Here is an 18,670-nt window from a genome sequence, read left to right on the forward strand (position 1 = left end):
CTCTGCCATAAGAAAAGATGAAATGCTGCCATTTGCGAAATGGATGGAACGTGAGATTATTATGCTAAGCGAAATAAATCAGACAGAAAAAGTTGAGAAGCATCTGACTTCACTCATGTGGAATATAAAATTGAAAGCAACAAAAGAACAAGACAAATAAAGGAACAAAAACTCACAGACACATACAATAGTTTAGTGCAGGGGTGTCCAAACTGCGGCCTGCGATCCAGTTTTAATTGGCCCGCAGCAAATTCCAAAAATATATTTAGTTTATTTAAGTAAAGCAGGTGAGGCAATACGTACTTCACCCCGAGTGAGTGGCCCGGCTGCTTGTATATTTTACCACATATGGCCCTTGGTAAAAAACGTTAAAAAAGTTTGGACACCCCTGGTTTAGTGGTTACCGGAGAATAAGGGGATAGGGGGAATGGTACAAAGAGGAAAAAGGGGGTCAAATACATGGTGATGGAAGGAGAACTGACTCTGGGTGAACACACAATGCAATACATACATGACATATTACAGAAATGTACACTGGAAACCTATATAATTTTACTAACCAATGTCACCCCAACAAATTTAATAAAACTTAAAAATTAAAAGGAAAGTTATTCAGGAAAACAGCAATGTAGAAAATGGCAAGAGGTGGTATTTTGGCCAAATGAAAGTAAATTCACAAATAAATGTTTCTAGAAATTTTTTAAAAATGTATTTTATTATTAATCCTTCTAATAAAAATCTGCCTTACTTGAAATGAGGACTAACACCAATTTAAAAAGAAATCTAAGAAACTTTACAGACATTACCCGGAGTCAGATTTTTACTGATATATCTATCCCCTTGGGCAAGGGAAGTAACAGAAAAAATAAACATGTAGGACTACATCAAACTAAAAAGTATTTTCTCAGCAAAGGAAATCATCAATAAAACAAAAATGGATCCTACTGAATGGGAGAAGATATTTGCCAATGATATATCCAATAAGAGGTTTATATTTCAAATTTATAAAAAACTCACTCAACTCCAAAAAAACAAACAACCCAATTAAAAAATGGGCAGAGGACATGAAGAGACATTTTTCTAAAAAGGATATACAGATGGCAAACAGACATGAAAAAAATGTTCAACCTCACTAATCATTAGAGAAATGCAAATAAAAACCACAATGAGATACCACCTCATCCCAGTCAAAATGGCTATCATCAATAAATCAACAAACAAATGCTGGCGAGGATGTGGATGGAGAAAAGGGAACCCTTGTACACTGTTGGTGGGATTGCAGATTGGTGCAGCCACTATGGAAAACAGCATGGAGGTATCTCAAAAATCTGAAAATGGAACTACCTTATGACCCAGCAATTCCACTCCTAGGTATCTATCCGGAGAAATCCAAAACTCTAATTCAAACTAATTTATGCACCTCTATGTTTATTGCAGCACAATACACAATAGCCAAGACGTGGAAACAACAGAAATGCCCATCAGTAGACAACTGGATTAAGAAACTGTGGTACATTTATACAATGGAGTATTACGTAGCCACAAAGAAACATGAAATCTTACCATTTGCAACAATATGGATGGACCTAGAGAACATTATATTAAGTGAAATAAGTCAGGTAGAGAAAAACAAATACCATATGATCTTACTTATATGTGGAATCTAAAGAAAAGAATAAATGAACTAATCAGAAACTGTCTCAGTTACATAGAGGAAAATCTGAGGGTTGCTAGATGGGAGGAGGGGTGGGGATAAGGGGGAAGGTCAGGGGATTAAAAAGCAGTCGGTAACAAGATTGCCACGGGGATATGAAACTCAGTTTGGGGAATACAATCAATAATGTTGTAAACATTTTGTAGGGTATCCGATGGACACATGTCCCATTAGGGAGACCACCTCAGGGATGATGTAGATGCCTGATCACTGCACTGTACACGTGAAGCTGAACAATAATGCATGTCAACTATAATTATGTGTGTGTGTGTGTATGGTTACAAGAAGCGGAGTACAACATTAGGAATAGAGACAGTGGAAATGTAATGGCTGTGTGCGATGTCAGAGGGGTAGTAGATGGAGGGTTTGTCACTGTTTGAGGGATATAAATGATAAACGTTTACCTATTACATTGCTTTGTGCACCTGAAACTAATAAAAAATGTCTAAAAAAATCTATTTGGTAGTTAATTACTGCCTTAAGCAATTTTAATAAACAATCTATTCCGTAATACCATGAGTTTCAGTCACCGCAGCATTTCAGGAAAAAATGAAAAAGCAGACACCAAAAAAAGTAATTTTGACTCTGAAGATTTATACAAATTTAATTAAGATGGCTAACTAGGAAAATATCTCTGATGACTGAGAACTATTATAAATACCCATTAAAAATGTTTAAGTCAGAATAGCAAATCACTGTTCTTAACACATAAGTAGCAAAACCATTTTTTTTTTAAGATTTTATTGGGGAAGGGGAACAGGACTTTATTGGGGAACAGTGTGTACTTCCAGGCCTTTTTTTCCCAAGTAAAGTTGTTGTCCTTTCAATCTTAGTTGTGGAGGGTGCCGTTCAGCTTCAAGTTGTCCTTTCAGTCTTAGTTGTGCGCAGCTCAGCTCCTGGTCCAGTTACCATTGCTAGTTGCAGGGGGCGCAGCCCACCATCCCTTGTGGGACTCGAGGGGTTGAACTGGCAACCTTGTGGTTGAGAGCCCACTGGCCCATGTGGGAATCGAACCGGCAGCCTTCGGAGTTAGGAGCACGGAGCTCCAACCTCCTGAGTCACCGGGCCAGTCCGCAAAACCTTTATAATCTTTTTTTTCTATAGAGTTCATAGATCTCTCCAATGTGCCTGTGCTTCACCCTCCTGGTCTCTGGAAGAAATTCTTCCAATCACCACAGTCTCACTTAATGAACTACAAATACTTAACATCATTCCTGCAACCAAGGCCTCTGTTAACCTCTAATTATAAAAAAGCATTTAAGTAACTATATTGATGTGGTGCAATATAAAGGGAATTAAATGATTGTTATGGATTGAATATGTATGGGAAAGATATTAAGTCCTAACCACCAGTTAGTAATGCACCTTATTTGGAAAGAGGGTCTTTGTAGATGTGATCAAGTTAAGATGAGGTCATTCAATATGACTGACATACTTATAAGAATGGATGAAACACAGACACAGAGGTACACATGGCAGATGGCCATGTGAAGACGGAGGTAGGGACTAAAGTGATGATGTATCTACAAGCCAAGGGACACCAAGAATCAATGGCAACACCAGAAGCTAAGAGACAGGAATGGAACAGGTTACCCCCAGAGCCTTCAGAGAGAGCATGGCGCTGCCAAAATCTTGATTTTGGACTTCTGGCCTCCAGAACTGTGAGAAAATAAATTTGCTCTTTTAAGCCATTCCATTTATGGTACTTTGTTATGGCAGCCCTAAGAAACTAATGCAATGATGTTAAAAATATGAAAAGAATTATGCAAGCAATATAACCCTAATAGCTCCCACTGTAGTACTATCATGCTGACTAAAACACTTTATGTAATTAAAGGCAGTCATTTAAAACTCAGAAAACGGTTGTTTTGAGAATCTTATTTATGGTAATCTTTGCAGATTCTTCTACTCAAAACCCCAGTAGAATGACCACACGTTGTGCCCCTTTGTATCCTCTGCATAATTTGCTGATGACCGAAGTGTACTAGAAGATTTAATAATTTCTGCAGGTATGTAGGTTTGTATGTGTGTGTATATGTAATGTTATTAGAATGAAGGTCCTGTATGACAAGGGCTGTGTTTTATCGTACTTGTAATTCCCAATGCTATAGGAATGCATGGCACACAGTAATGTTTAATAAATGTTAGGCAAAAGAATGACTGTTGAACCATCTCTATTGGCTACTGGTATTATTATTCCACATCCCACTCACCACCTCCCCTGAACTCTTGAGATCACTGTGAGTACTAAAAATTAATATGCCATTGTGTCTAGGAAATGTGACCAAAATAGGAAATATACATACCATGCAAACAGTATAATTCTTCAGTGACAAAAAAATTGTACTAAAATCACATTTCAAAAATATTATAGGATTCATAAAATTTTTCAGAGTAATAGCAAAATTTTATATGTGCTAACCAAAAAATACCATTATAATTTAAAATTTATTTTAAGATTCTCTCTTTGCTTAAATATTACAAGTTTTTCTCATCAGTAACTTTTTTCCTCTATAGAGGATCCAGCATAGAGGTCATGCCAAATAAGCAGCATTCTCTCTGACCCCATCTAAGTCAATCACTCTTTTAATTATCTTAAAGTATTAGCCAGTTAGTTCCGTTTAGAAATAGCACTTTGATTTACAGAGTTACAGTATCTAGGAAATACATCTACGTAAATGTATCATAGTATAAAAAAGCTGAATTTTTAAAATCACATGCCCTAAACAAATATGGAATACCATTTTTCAAATTCAACTTTTATACTATGATACATCTTCATAAAAATTCAACTTTTACTCAAATTGCTCATTTATACCACTGAAGTTCTTCAAACCATGAAGCACATTTTCTCTTAACTTTAAGTTAAATGGTCAAAAAAACATTTTTGAGGTTAATTACATTCAATCAAATCAAAAGTTCTTTCCCTAAACCTAAGCACTAGAGCCATTCAAATAACTAAATGGCATTAATGAGCTCAGTCAGTATCATAAGCTTACTAATACTGCGTATACACTGAATGCTTGATCATGAAGCCTACTTCTGTAAACACCTGAAAGGGCATACTGAGAATCAACAAGGGAATATGAATGACACGTTCTATACTAAATTTAGAAAGTCATAGTAATACTTAAATTTGAGCACAGATATCCAATCTTAGACAAATCATTCATAACAATTAATTCCACAGGTACAGTTCACTCAGAATAAACACACAGTAAGGCATTCCTTCATCTACTCTTCAACAAATTATGGGGCTGTGTTCCCCCAAAGAATGTTTTACATGAAGAATACACAGGTTTGGGGCTCAAGAATTCACTCAACGATTAGAGATGTTGAACGTCTTTTCATATGTCAACTGGCCATCTGTATGCCCTCTTTAGAGAAATGTCTATTCAGTTCTGCCCATTTTTAAATTGGATTGTTTGGTTTTTTGTTGTTGTTGAGTTGTATGAGTTCTTTATATATTTTGGATATTAGCACCTTATTGGAGGCGTTGTTTGCAAATATCTCCTTCTCCCATTCAGTTGGCTGCCTCTTTATTTTGTCAATGGTTTCTTTTGCTGTATAGAAGCTTTTTAGTTTGATATAGTCCCATTCATTTTTTTTTATAATCTGGTATTTTATTTTGTTTTTTTTTAATTAAAGTTCATTGGGGTGACAATTGTTAGTAAAGTTACATAGATTTCAGGTGTACAATTCTGTATTACATCATCTACAAATCCCACTGTGTGTTCACCACCCAGAGTCAGTTCTCCTTCCATCACCACATATTTGATCCCCTTTACCCTCATCTACCACCCCCCCTCCTTTACCCTCTGGTAACTAGTAAACTATTGTCTGTGTCTATGAGTTCTTGTTTCTCATGTCTTGTTCTTTTGTTGTTTTTGGTTTATATACCACGTATCAGTGAAATCATATGGTTCTCTGCTTTTTCTGTTTGACTTATTTCGCTTAGCATTATATTCTCAAGATCCATCCATGTTGTCACAAATGGTCCTACTTCATCTTTTCTTACCGCTGAATAGTATTCCATTGTGTATATATACCACAACTTCTTTATCCATTCATCTATCGAAGGACATTTTGTCTTGGCCGCCGTAAACAAAGCTGCAAGGAACATTGGAGCACATGTGTCTTTATGTATAAATACTTTCAGAGTTTCTGGGTAGATACCCAGGAGAGGGATTGCTGGGTCATATGGTAATTCTATTCATAATTTTTTGAGGAACCTCCACACTGCCTTCCATAGCTGCTACACCAGTCTGCATTCCCACCAACAGTGTATGAGGGTTCCTTTTTCTCCACAGCCTCTCCAACACTTGTTACTATGTGTCTTGTTGATGATAGCCATTCTAACTGGGGTGAGATGATATCTCATTGTGGTTTTTATTTGCATTTCTCTAATGATTAATGATGTTGAGCATTTTTTCATGTCTATTTGCCATTTGTATGTCCTCTTTGGAGAAATGTCTCTTCAGGTCGTCTGCCCATTTTTCAATTGGGTTGTTTGTTTTTTTTTTGTTATTGAGTTGCATGAGTTCCTTGTATATTTTGGATATTAGCCCTTTATTGGAGGCACTGTTTGCAAAAATCTTCTCCCATTCAGTTGGTTGCCTCTTTATTTTGTCGATGGTTACTTTTGTTGTGCAGAAGCTTTTAAGTTTGATATAGTCCCACTCATTTATTTTAGCTTTTACTTCCCTTGCCTTTGAGGTCAAATTCATAAAATGCTCTTTGAACCCAAGATCCATAAGTTTAGTACCTATGTTTTCTTCTATACAGCTTATTGTTTCAGGTCTTATGTTTAGGTCTTTAATCCATTTTAAGTTAATTTTGGTACATGGTGACAGATAGCAGTCTAATTTCATTCTTTTGCACGTGGCTATCCAATTCTCCCAGTACCATTTATTGAAGAGGCTGTCTTTTCTCCATTGTATGTTTTTAGCTTCTTTGTCAAAAATTATCTGTCCATATTTATGTGGTTTTATTTCTGGGTTCTCAATTTTATTCCATTGGTCTACGTGTCTGTTTTCCTGTCAGTACCATGCTGTTTTGATTACTGTTGCCCTGTAGTACAAGCTAAAGTCAGGGAGCGTGATACCTCCAGTATTGTTCTTTTTTCTTAAGATTGCTTTGGCTATTTGGGGTCTTTTGTGATTCCAAACAAACCTGATGATTTTCTGTTCTATTTCTTTAAAAAATGCCACTGGGATTTCGATAAGGACTGTGTTAAATCTGTATATTGCTTTACCTCACACCAGTTAGAATTGCTGTCATCAACAATACAAATAATAACAACAAGTGTTGGAGAGGTTGTGGAGAACAAAGAACCCTCATACCCTGGTAGTGGGAATGTAAATTGGTGCAGCCACTATGAAAAAACAGAATGGAGGCTCCTCAAAAAATTAAGAATAGAATTACCATATGACCCAGCAATCCCTCTCCTGGGTATCTACCCAAAAAATCTGAAAACATTTATCCACAAAGATGTATGTGCTCCCATGTTCACTGCAGCTGTATTTACTGTGGCCAAGACATGGAAACAACCAAAGTTGTTATAGATGATTAGATAAAGAAGATATGGTATACACAGGCAATGGAATACTATTCTGCTGTAAGATGAAATAGTGCCATTTGTGACAACATGGATAGATCTTGAGAATATAATGCTAAGCGAAATAAGTCAGACAGAAAAAGCAGAGAACCATATGATTTCACTGATACGTGGTATATAAACCAAAAACAATAAAAGAACATGACAAACAAATGAGAAACAAAAACTCATAGACACAGACAATAATTTAGTGGTTACCAGAGGGTAAGGGGGTGGGGGTGGGAGATGAGGGTAAGGGGGATCAAATATATGGTGATGGAAGAACTGACTCTGGGTGGTGAACACACAATGTGATATATAGATGATGTATTACTGAATCGTACACTTGAAACCTATGTAACTTTACTAACCACTGTCACTTGAATAAACTTTAATTTAAAAAAAAAGAATTCACTCAATAGCAAAAAAGGCTCAAGATCACCATTATTCCCTCTTCCATTTCACTGAAAACTGTTCAGAACTTAAAAGACAATTTACAGTGCCCATTAATCAGTAGTCTGTGATTCAAACAAACCATTTACAGTCCAAAATGTAGGTCCATGACATAGATTAAAACTGTTTATGCTTATTCAGAGCTCAGATCAAAACTTGTGCTGAAATCAGAGCAGGTAGAAAAAAAGCTCAAGATGGATGCTAACCCAATCTGTAATACAAACAACTGTTTTCTTTTTTAGAAGAGGTTAAAAAAAGAATCCTACTACTCAAAGGCTCTGAACACTTTACTATATTTATCCTTTAAGAACACTTTCTGTGTGCATGTGCACATGCACACTATAAATACTTCTAAAGGTGATTTATTGTACATGGTATTTTGGAAGTTGCTTTTTTCCATTTAATAATATATAATAAGCATCTGCCCACATCAATTTTTATCTGGATTAGAACATTATTTTAAATGGATGACTAGTACCTAAATGTATGAATGTGTCATAACCTCACCAAATCCATATAGCTGAACATTAATTTTAGATGTGTATTTTTTACAAGACAATACCGACATGATCAAACAGTTCAAGAGGTACAAAAGTTACATCCATTCCAACCCTGTACCTTAAACCTCTGGTTCCCTTCCTAGAAGCAATCACTCTTACCAGTTTTCTGTGTATTCCTCCAGAGATGGTCTTTGAATATAAAGGCATGTGTGAGCATTTTTAAAAACACAAATGTTATAATATTCCATATACAGGTATATACCTTCACTGCTGGGTATTTAGAAAACTAACAATTTTCTTCTATTATACTTTTGTGTACTATTGCATAAAATTTATACAATTTTTCACTATTACAAAAAATGATGGAGTGACTGTCCTATCTAAACCTGTTTATGTCCTTATTTGCTTTTAACACCAATATTAAACGGCCTCAAATGGGAGTATGTCCTACCATCACCTCCTTTTAATCTATCAAGAAAAAGCTTGAAAGCACTTATAAATGTGTAAGAAAAAAATAAATACCTTAATAAAAAATAGGCAAATTACAAATGTAAAATATTAATGTCCAACAAACATATACAAAAATGTAAAATCTCGTTGGTAAAGAAATAAACATTTTAAAAGATACTATTTTTATCCGGTTTGGCAGAGATCTCCATCACTATCAACAATAAAAATTCAGTTGTGGGAAAGTTATGGGACAATAGGCACCCTTGCTGGTGAAACTAAAAATTTGTACACCTTATCTAGAGGGTAATCTGGCAATATGTTCCAAAAGTCTTAAATATATGATTGATTACCTTTTGAGCAAGCCATTCAAGTTCTAAGCATTAACTCTAAGGAAATGATCAGGGAAGTGTTAAAAAAGTGTTTACATAATATGGATGTTCAATAAGGATATGCTTTGTATAAAAACAACAAAATTCAATGTCCAACAAAAGAGGACAACATTTTGGTAATGTGGATACTAGGCAACCATTAAAAACTCAGGTTGCAGGGCCGGCCCGGTGGCTCAGGTGGTTAGAGCTCCATGCTCCTAACTCCGAAGGTTCGAGCCCCACATGGGCCAGTGGGCTCTCAACCACAAGGCTGCCAGTTCAATTCCTCGAGTTCCGCAAGGGATGGTGGGCTCTGCCTCCTGCAAGTAAGATTGAACCGGGCACCTTGAGCTGAGCTGCCTCCTGGATGGCTCAGTTGGTTGGAGCGCATCCTCTCAACCACAAGGTTGCCCAGTTCGATTCCTGCAAGGGATGGTGGGCTGTGGCCCCTGCAACTAGCAACGGCAACTGGACCTGGAGCTGAGTTGCACCCTCCACAACTAAGGCTGAAAGGACAACAACCTGAAGTTTAAGTTAACGGCACCCTCCTCAACTAAGATTGAAAGGACAACAACTTGACTTGGAAAAAAGTCCTGGAAGTACACACTGTTCCCCAATAAAGTCCTGTTCCCCTTCCCCAATAAAAAAAATGTTAAAAAAAAAAAAAAACCTCAGGTTGCAGAAGAATACTAAAGGATACGGTCATACGTTCATGATGTATTAAGTGAAAAAAGCTGGTTGCAAAATAACATTTTGCAGTATAATCTCAATAACAATACAGATATATAAAGATTAAGGCTAAATTATGCATCAAAATTCTACTGTGGTTATCTCTGTTGGGCTGAGAGTGGGGCTGTTGATTTTTATTTTCTTCTTGTTGCTTTTTTTAATTTTCTAAACTTTATCCAGTAAATATGCTAGATTTTAATCAAAAGAAAAAAGCAGTTTGGGTCCTGATTCGTCAGGTCCCTTATACAATCTTGCCCAGAAGACTGGGGTGCTATTTGGCTATTTTCCATGTGACAATGCTTCCTTCATCTGTGAACACATTGTCCCAGTAAACTACAAATAGCAGGGCTTGGTACTGCAAAGTTTTGGCTTTTCATTCACAGAAGATAATTTTATAACTTAACAACAAGGAAAGGGAAGGCTATGTTCTTGGTCCTTATTTTTTTGCCATTCTGAGAATTTTTGCCAGTTTGCTACTTTGTAATATTATTGTTAGCTAACTGCCTCTGAGCAACCCTGATGAGAAAGGAGAAATTGTAAATTGATGTCAACACCGTCAATCATGAGGTTAAAATAAAAAAAAAAAAAAAAAAAGAAGGATATAGGTCAACTCCCAGAGATAAAGGCAGTAACAGGTCACGTCCACTGGTTGGGTGGCAGTATATCACATTAGCAGAGAGGGCTTAGAAACACAGGTAACACCTGTTTTGAGGCTTATTGTTAACCTGAGTTGAAAATAAAAGGACTTTGGTGAAAAATGTTTCTAAGTGATGTCTATTGCTAAAGGTCTAAACTGTTCACTCACCACCGCCTTGTAAAAGTAATTAATTTGGGGCCTGGTAAGAAGAAAAGAGCCTCTCCTGACCTCTGGTCAAAAATTTCCCTACAATAATTTTTACAAAAGGGCAGCTCAAATCAAGGACACTGAAAAGTAAAATCATCACATTTTATAGACACCCATGAGCAAAACTTGTTCACCATAACTATGTTTGTGCTGAAGAGGGTAACAGAAATCACTCTTTCATTTTAAAGATAAGGAAACTAAAGCATAAGGAGGTTAAATGATTTGACTAAGGCCATAGAGCTGGAACTCATTCTACTTGATACTTGTCCAGATAACTTATCCTGACAGAATGATTAGGATGCAGTACTTAAAAATCAGATGGTTCCACAACTGCCATGCTGAGGTTCTTTTAATGGATGACTTGGTGAATGGGTAATACCTACCCTAGATATTTCTCAGAATTAAGTATTCTCTTCCATGATCATGTTGCAATCTCAAGCAAGTACTGAAACAAGTTCTTAATAAAAGCCAAAGTCTTTTGTTTTCCCTCAGTAAAAATATTTATTTCTATCTGAAATCCACTGTGCTGCCTATACACACTTAGTAAGTTTGTCTTCCGTCTGGCTTTTAATTTTAAAAAAATGACACTTTGTAGTAAGTGACTACAAGCCAAATTAAAACAGCACAACATATTTAATGAGTGTCCATGTGTTCTAAACACTATCTACAAACAATGGAGGGAATTTTTATTTCCCTCCATCCCATCACTTTAGCCACATGTAAATACTTTCTCTAATCTACTAAAACACGCTGAACTGAAACTAAAAATTTCTAATCCTATTTGTTTTAACACAAGGTCAAAATTTAAGCATGAGCATGTCATTCCACAGCCCACCCTCTTGTTTTTTACTATGTTACCTCTGATAACTAAAATATGTAATGTACTTTACAATTTAGAATGTTTTCATGTGGTACCTAATTTAACCTATATATTATCATAATCCCCATTTTAAATATGGGGAAACTGTGGTTTTCTGGCTGGTGGTTATTCATCAAAGAGCATAAGGCCAGTAAATGACAGTCAAAAATCAAACCCAGTGATTATGACCAATACATGTCTAAGAAAATTACTATAAGGATTACTGGCAGAAGGGGTAGTCCAGCAAGGTAGCAGAAAATATTAGGCTCTTTGTCCTTTCAAGGGTTGAAAAATTAGCTTGAGCCATAGAAAGGTAAATCACATAGCAATAAATACATGCAGAAAGGCCTGTGTTTTGAGGTTAACAAAATTATTATAGGAGTAAGGATAAAAGTTCAAACCATATATAAATATTTATAAATATAGCAGGGAATGCACAGTGGTAGCAGTTTTGACGAGTTTAGGAAATCACCCTTAGCTCACTCAGTTTAACCTCTGCCTGACCATCTGAGTTCAAGCTATTCCCAGTCTGTGCAGGTGAGGGAAAGCCGAGTTTGCCACTCCAAAATATTCCTTTTTGAAATACTATTTTAAGCTGGATATTTTTAAGAAACAAGAGGCTCAGAAAGAACCTTTGACCCTTCTCCTTACCTTCCTAAAGGAATTCAGACAGAAAAACATGCTTAAAGGAAGGGAGCTATCACCTTAGCATAACATGATCCAAGTGCTGCAGAAAGGAAACCGCAAGGTCCTTAAGTTTGTTAGACTCCCCATTGTTTCTGGCTGACCCAGCAAGAATTATTTTTTAACCGTATGTTTGCTCTCTCATCTACCTGTGAATTGCCTACTTTCCCTTTGAAGTCCCAGACCCCTGCCTCGCTCTCCTTAGTCCAAATGGCATATAAGCCTCAACTGCCCGATCTGTCCTAGGGTCCAATATTCAGAGTTCCTGTATGTACATACATAATAAATTTGGTTATTTTCTACTGTTAATCTGTCGCATGTCAATTTGATTATTAGACTAGCCAGAAGAACTTAGAAGAGTAGAAGGAAAATTATTTTTCCTCCCCCACACAGATAAACCTCACTTTTCACCATGACCCAGATTCTTGAAAATACATTATAAAAGCAGTACATGATAAGTGAATCACTGGTATCCTAAACAAAGATTGGGTAGCAATAGGACCAAAATCAAATTCCAAAATGTATCAAATAGCAGAGCGACAACTATACCATAATTAAAAATAATAAAAGTACACGCCCAGTCTTACAAAATGGACATGAATTTGCTTTTATCACACAATGGACAACCTACTATTAAGTATACACAAAGAAGATAAAACATAACTCTTAAGTTTGACCTCAAATTCTTATGGTAGATACCATAACTAATAAACAACTGCTTTCCTTAATTTCTCAGAATATAGAAAGGCCTTTTTTTTCCGATTATCTGGAAGACCTTGAAAGTTTGTGGGTTTTTTTTCTTTTTCATCTAATACATTTCTTTGTAATAAGCAGGAGCATTTAATCAACATTTTTTTTTTTAAACCAGGTACCTACTTACTGCATGCCAGCCACTGTCAATACACTGATGTTAAAAGCTCAGCTCAAAGTAGAAGGTGCTCAAGGTGTGTCAGCTGGGTTACCTCAGGATGAAAATTATTTTCCTAAGTGCTACCTCGACATTTCTCACCCTAGCTCCTCAATTTATTCAAAGATACCAAATTGGTTAATTTTGATCAAAGCAATACCATCAAGAAATATGTTTAAGAGATCTTTATCTTTTGAAATACATCATGCAATGGAAGGAAAGCATGAATACTGGAATCAGAGAAATCTGGATTCAAATCCTATCTCTGCAACTTAATAGCTATTTGGACGTTAGGCAAGTTATTGAACTTTTCTGAGCTTCCATAAATTCTCCTCTGTGCTATAATCCCAGAATCTCAAACTCAGAAGGCCAGTTTCACTCTCTTAACCTATTATATACCCGCCCTACAAAATTAAACTAACTAGATTAGCTGTTTACACAGTAATGATACATGTATCACTTGCACCTCCAACAAATTAAAATTCAAAAATTTAGCATGAGAAATTTAAAAATAAATGAAAGTACAAGGTCTGATAATTAAGTTCATGAACTTGTTGCAATAACGTTGTTAACCTTTTTTGATATCAGAGGGATTATTCATTATGAATTTGTACCAACTGGACAAATAGTTAACCCAGTTTACTATTTGGAAATGCTGAAAAGGCTGCGTGAAAAAGTTAGACGACCTGAACTTTTTGCCCATAATTCATGGCTCTTGCATCACGACAACGTACCAGCTCATGCGGCATTGTCTGTGAGGGAGTTTTTAAGCAGTAAACAAATAACTGTATTGGAACACCCATCCTACTCACCTGATATGGCCCCCAATGATTTCTTTCTTTACTCCAAGTAAAGGAAATATTGAAAGGAAGACATTTTGATGACATTCAGGACATCAAGGGTAATACGATGACAACTCTGATGGAACTCCAGAAAAAGAGTTCCAAAATTGCTTTGAAGGGTGGACTAGGCACTGGTGTCAGTGCATAGCTTCGCAAGGGGAGTACTTCAGAGGTGACCATGGTGATATTCAGCAATGAGGTATGGAGCACTTTTCCCAGGATGAGTTCGCGAATTTAATTGTCCGTATAAACCATAAATTAAGGACTACATTTAATGTCTTGTCCCTTTACTTAAAATATTTATTCAAAACATATTTGGGATTGTTATATGGGACTTTTTTCCTTGGTAAAATCTGAGATAATCAGTTTAAAAAAGAATATTATAATGGGTTTTGAAATTTGAATCAACTAGCTCAAACCTGTTATTCTACAGATGAAGGAAATGGGGCACAGAATAATATGCCTAATAAAAACTATATTTTGAAATACTTCATGACATAGGAAATGTTCAATACAGAATGTTGAATGAGAGAAAAAGGATTAAAACAATCTATATACAAAATGATCCTAAATGAAAAAAGTAAATATAAAAGAATGCGGGTTATACTTATTCCCTTTTATAATATATGACATTCCAAATACTTTTTGTTTTGAATAAAATGGAATAAATATATCAAAAAGTTATGAAAAAAATATGGAGGCACTGAGGCTTAGTGACTTGCTCACAATTCTACAGCTGATTGGAAACAAAGCCAAGACAAGAACGCAGGAATCCAATCCAGAGCTTTTCCCACTGTACCACATAAGCTGTATGATACAAAACTAACATCTGTTCAATTCAGTATCAACTTATTTTACCACTGTTTTTGTCTCCTCAAATCTGTTCACACAATGACGTTAAACAGTGCTATAGATTACATTTTATATACTATTACCACATTAGACCAGAAATTAAGTTTGAGAATTGACAGCTCGTGATAATCTTCCAGCCTCAAAAGAACAAGGGCATCTATGTTGCCATATTCATCTTTGGAACCCTACCACATAGTACAATGCCTGGAATACAGTAGGTGCTCTATCTATCTATCTATATCTATATATATATGTATACCTATATATAGATATATATAGGTATAATAGATATATATAGGTATACCTATATATAGATATATATACATTTAGATATATCTAAATGTATATATAGGTATATATATTTTAGATAAAACATAGTTTTTTTATTTCCTGTTAGCACTACCAAACTCATATATGAGACCAAACAAAAACAGTGAAATATATAGTTTCATATTTGGGGTCTCTAAGTATTTGTAATATAAACAAAGGATTTACTAAAAAAAATTAATGATTATAACAAATGTAAAGGGAACATTTACATTACTAAAATATTTCAAGCACTATACAAATTAATGGTACATTAATTACAATAATTCTTATCTATTGAAATGGTCCTAATCTTTAGTCACCATTACTTTGTCTGCCTAGTTGGCGTCATCGAATGCACTAGAAAGCAATAAAATTACAGGTATCATTTACAAGGGGCACTGGACTAGGACCTAGATCCTAGTCCAATCTCTGCTAATAATCAGATATATAACCCTGGGCAACTTTTCTTCTTTGACTCTTAACTAACCCATTCAAAGAAAGAAAAAAGCTGAACTACTAATCACCAGGGACCTTTCCAGTTTTAATTTTTTAAAAAAATGATTCTTATCCAGAAAGATTCTACATTCAATTTTTTCATTGTATCAAATTTGATATCCGGAATGTTAATAGTTTGCTCCGTTATATGATAATCAAAAGCATAGCACATTTTCTAAAAATATTTAAAGACTAGTAACATATATAACTTTTTACCATCTTACATTAGGCACAACAAGAGAAAACCAAAGAAACGTAAGCATGCAATAATCAAGCCTCCTTTGCCAGTTAGTCTGACATGAACCACACTGGATTTCATAATACAAACAAAAAAACCAAACCAGTGATACATAAATACATATATGTACATACATACATATACACATATTATTGATATATACTTATCTATACTGATATATATATATGTGTGTGAACTTTAAAACTTGTTTTTAATTGTAAACTCAATACTTGCTTATGGAAGAAATTCAAATAGTACATTAGGACACAAGTGAAGTGCAAAGTAAAAAGCCTCCCACCTCTCTTCACCCTGCATAAGTAACCACTGTTAACATTTTTCTTATGTAAAAAAAAAATCCTTTTACGTATCCTTCAAAAAGTTACCTGAATGTATTCAAGTATACATATGTGCCTGTGTGTATAAATCTTTTTAACCTAAACTGTTGCCACTTCTTGAATGATGGGGGAAACTGTTTCAAGCAGCAGCTTCATAAGCATGTTAAATTCATTGAAAGCAGTAGCAGAGTCGTATGTCACAAAGTGGTAGAGGCTTCAGAAATGTACGTTATACTGAATACATTGAAGTTCGTTGCTTGGAGGCTATGTGGAGTGGTTGCGCAGAAAGACTGGCGAGCAAGGAGCCAGACAACCTGGGTTCTAATTTAAGTAGTCGAGTACCTTTAGGCAAGCCATGAAATTTTCCTGTGCCTCAGTTTCAGCTTTTGTAAAATAACAAGGTTGAACTAAGATCCCTTCCAAATCAAAAATGTTATAATTCTAAGATGGCCGTCTGTAAGTGTTCTCTTGAACTGGTTGTAACAAATGTTAAGTAAAAAAAAAAAAGAAACATTATAGTAATCTCCAGTCTTACCAGAGTAAATTGCTATGCCTCATTAACTATCAAGGTACAGTTCTGACAGAACTAGTGACATAATTACATTTGAAAGCAAAGTAGCAGATTATTAAAATCGGGTAGGTTTTTACAAAGCTTTGATTGACGTTCTTTTTTTAGAGGCGGGCCAGCCATGGCTTAGTTTCAGCAATAACCACTTTCCCTCCTGCCGAAACGAAAATAATTAAGTGCACTACGGAGTTAAAATAATGAAACTGAAAGTTAGATTGAATTTTGTTCTACTTACAGAAGATCCTGGGGAGATGACTAGACCAGCAAAGGTTGGAAAGAATTACTAGCTAATTTCCTCTTCCGGAAGCTCTTTGGCTCCTACTATTCTTTCAGCTTCACACGCCCTCACCACACGCATTCCACCCAGATCCATACATGCCACATGCATCACAAGGGAGGACGGTCCCTTTGATCATTTTAGAGAAAGTTCTTTGACTCGATTTACCTTAGGGGTTACGGGATTCAAGTTGGCGCCCACCCGCCCACGCCTTCCATCGTCAGTCCCAGGAACCTGGGCCTGGAGCCCTGGCGGGCACCCGCGCCTGAGAGGGGGGCGGCCTCCCCCCGTAACGCGGGGCCCAAGGGGAAGGAGCGGAGGGGAAGGGAAGGGAAGAGAGGGGAAGTAAGAGGAAAGGAGGGAAGGGGAGGGGAGAAAAAAAAGAGGGAGGGGAAGGAAGGAGGAAGCCCAAGCGGGCAGTACCTACCGCGCCAGGAGAGCTCGCCCGGATCGCCTGCGGCACCCTGCGCGGTCCGGAGGGGAGGGTTCTGGAGGAGGGGCGGTGCAAGCCCCAATCTGGAAATGCCAACTCCGCTCTGAGGCCCGGCCGGGCCTAAAAGGAAACGGAAGTCCCTTCTTCTCCCTCACTCGCGCCCACCAGCCCGCCCATCCCCTGGAGATATCCCGAGGGCCTCAAAGAGGCACGGGCCGCTGTCCGACCGTCTCACGGCACAAGCCGCACCACTTGGAGCCCCCGCAGTCTCCTTCTCGCCACCCCCGCCCGGAGGCCAGCCTCCAGCCCTGCAAAGCCCCTCCTTCTTCCCCTTCCGCCATTTTCGAACTTACTCCTCGGGCCCAACGTCCCAAAGTCAGCACTGAGGCCGCTGGGGACGCAGCTAAGGTCCAGCCACTACCCAGGACGGGAAGGGGGCGGTCAGGGCAAACGAAGCCCTCTGTCCCCGACCCCCAGCCCCACCCCGGAGCTAGAAACCAGAACCTGACGGAGCGGGCGCGCATGCGTCATGGGCACCACGCAGTCCCCGCCCCCAGCTCAAGCCTTTCCTCTTTTAGCCTCCAGGTGTTTTTTTCCCCCCACGGTTTTTACCTGCTGGGTTCTGCGGTTGAGTAGCGGAATAGAGATTAAAGTATAAAAAGATACACAAGAGAACGAACATGTTGAGCTCTTAAACTATAGACCAGGCATTGTGGTAGCCATATAACGTGCACTTTGCTGTAAGGTAGTCATTCTCTTATTAAACCCATTTTACAGAGGCAATTGAGATGCAGAGAGGGTAACTATCCCAATAGCACGCATCTAATAAACGAGGGAACTGAGATTACAATATGATCTGTGACCAAGGAGGGAAGGATGAAAGGAAAAAGAAAGGAAGACACTTCGTGGGGGCACGAAGGGATTTGGAAGATGAAAATGAGTAGAGAAGACAGCAGAAAGAAGAGAAACAAAGGAAATCTGTGTACATAAAATACAGGATTTATTTCAAATATGCTGTAGGATTGTCAGACCGACAGATGAATTTTGTTTCAGAAATGGGCTTTCTTACAGGTTAGTGTAGTGAGATAAGAGATTCTGAATTAGAAAGTTTCATTTCATGGGGAAGATCATAAGTATCACCTGCATCCTCAAATGATGCTGCCCTTCATGAAAAGGGACCTTGGAAGGAGGAAAGACTTCTTTTGGGGCTTTAGGCA

General features: G+C 37.2%; 1 protein-coding gene across 3 annotated transcripts in view; it reads right to left on the reverse strand.

The window, feature by feature from the left end:
- XIAP (X-linked inhibitor of apoptosis) overlaps positions 1-17,976 on the reverse strand; it is a 56,694-nt gene extending 38,718 nt beyond the window's left edge. Inside the window, exons 1-2 of one of the 3 annotated variants that reach the window (XM_033105260.1) lie at positions 17,807-17,976; positions 17,448-17,573 (exon numbers count right to left, since the gene is read on the reverse strand). The gene's annotated coding sequence lies outside the window, so the exon portion shown is untranslated. Of the gene's footprint in view, positions 1-16,978; positions 17,165-17,188; positions 17,366-17,447; positions 17,574-17,806 lie in introns of those variants that run through there. The other 2 variants (XM_033105267.1, XM_033105275.1) reach the window with 2 other exon arrangements.
- Positions 17,977-18,670: the final 694 nt, after the last annotated feature.

The sequence above is a fragment of the Rhinolophus ferrumequinum genome, chromosome X (genome assembly GCF_004115265.2).
Source record: "Rhinolophus ferrumequinum isolate MPI-CBG mRhiFer1 chromosome X, mRhiFer1_v1.p, whole genome shotgun sequence".
Lineage (NCBI taxonomy): Eukaryota > Metazoa > Chordata > Mammalia > Chiroptera > Rhinolophidae > Rhinolophus > Rhinolophus ferrumequinum.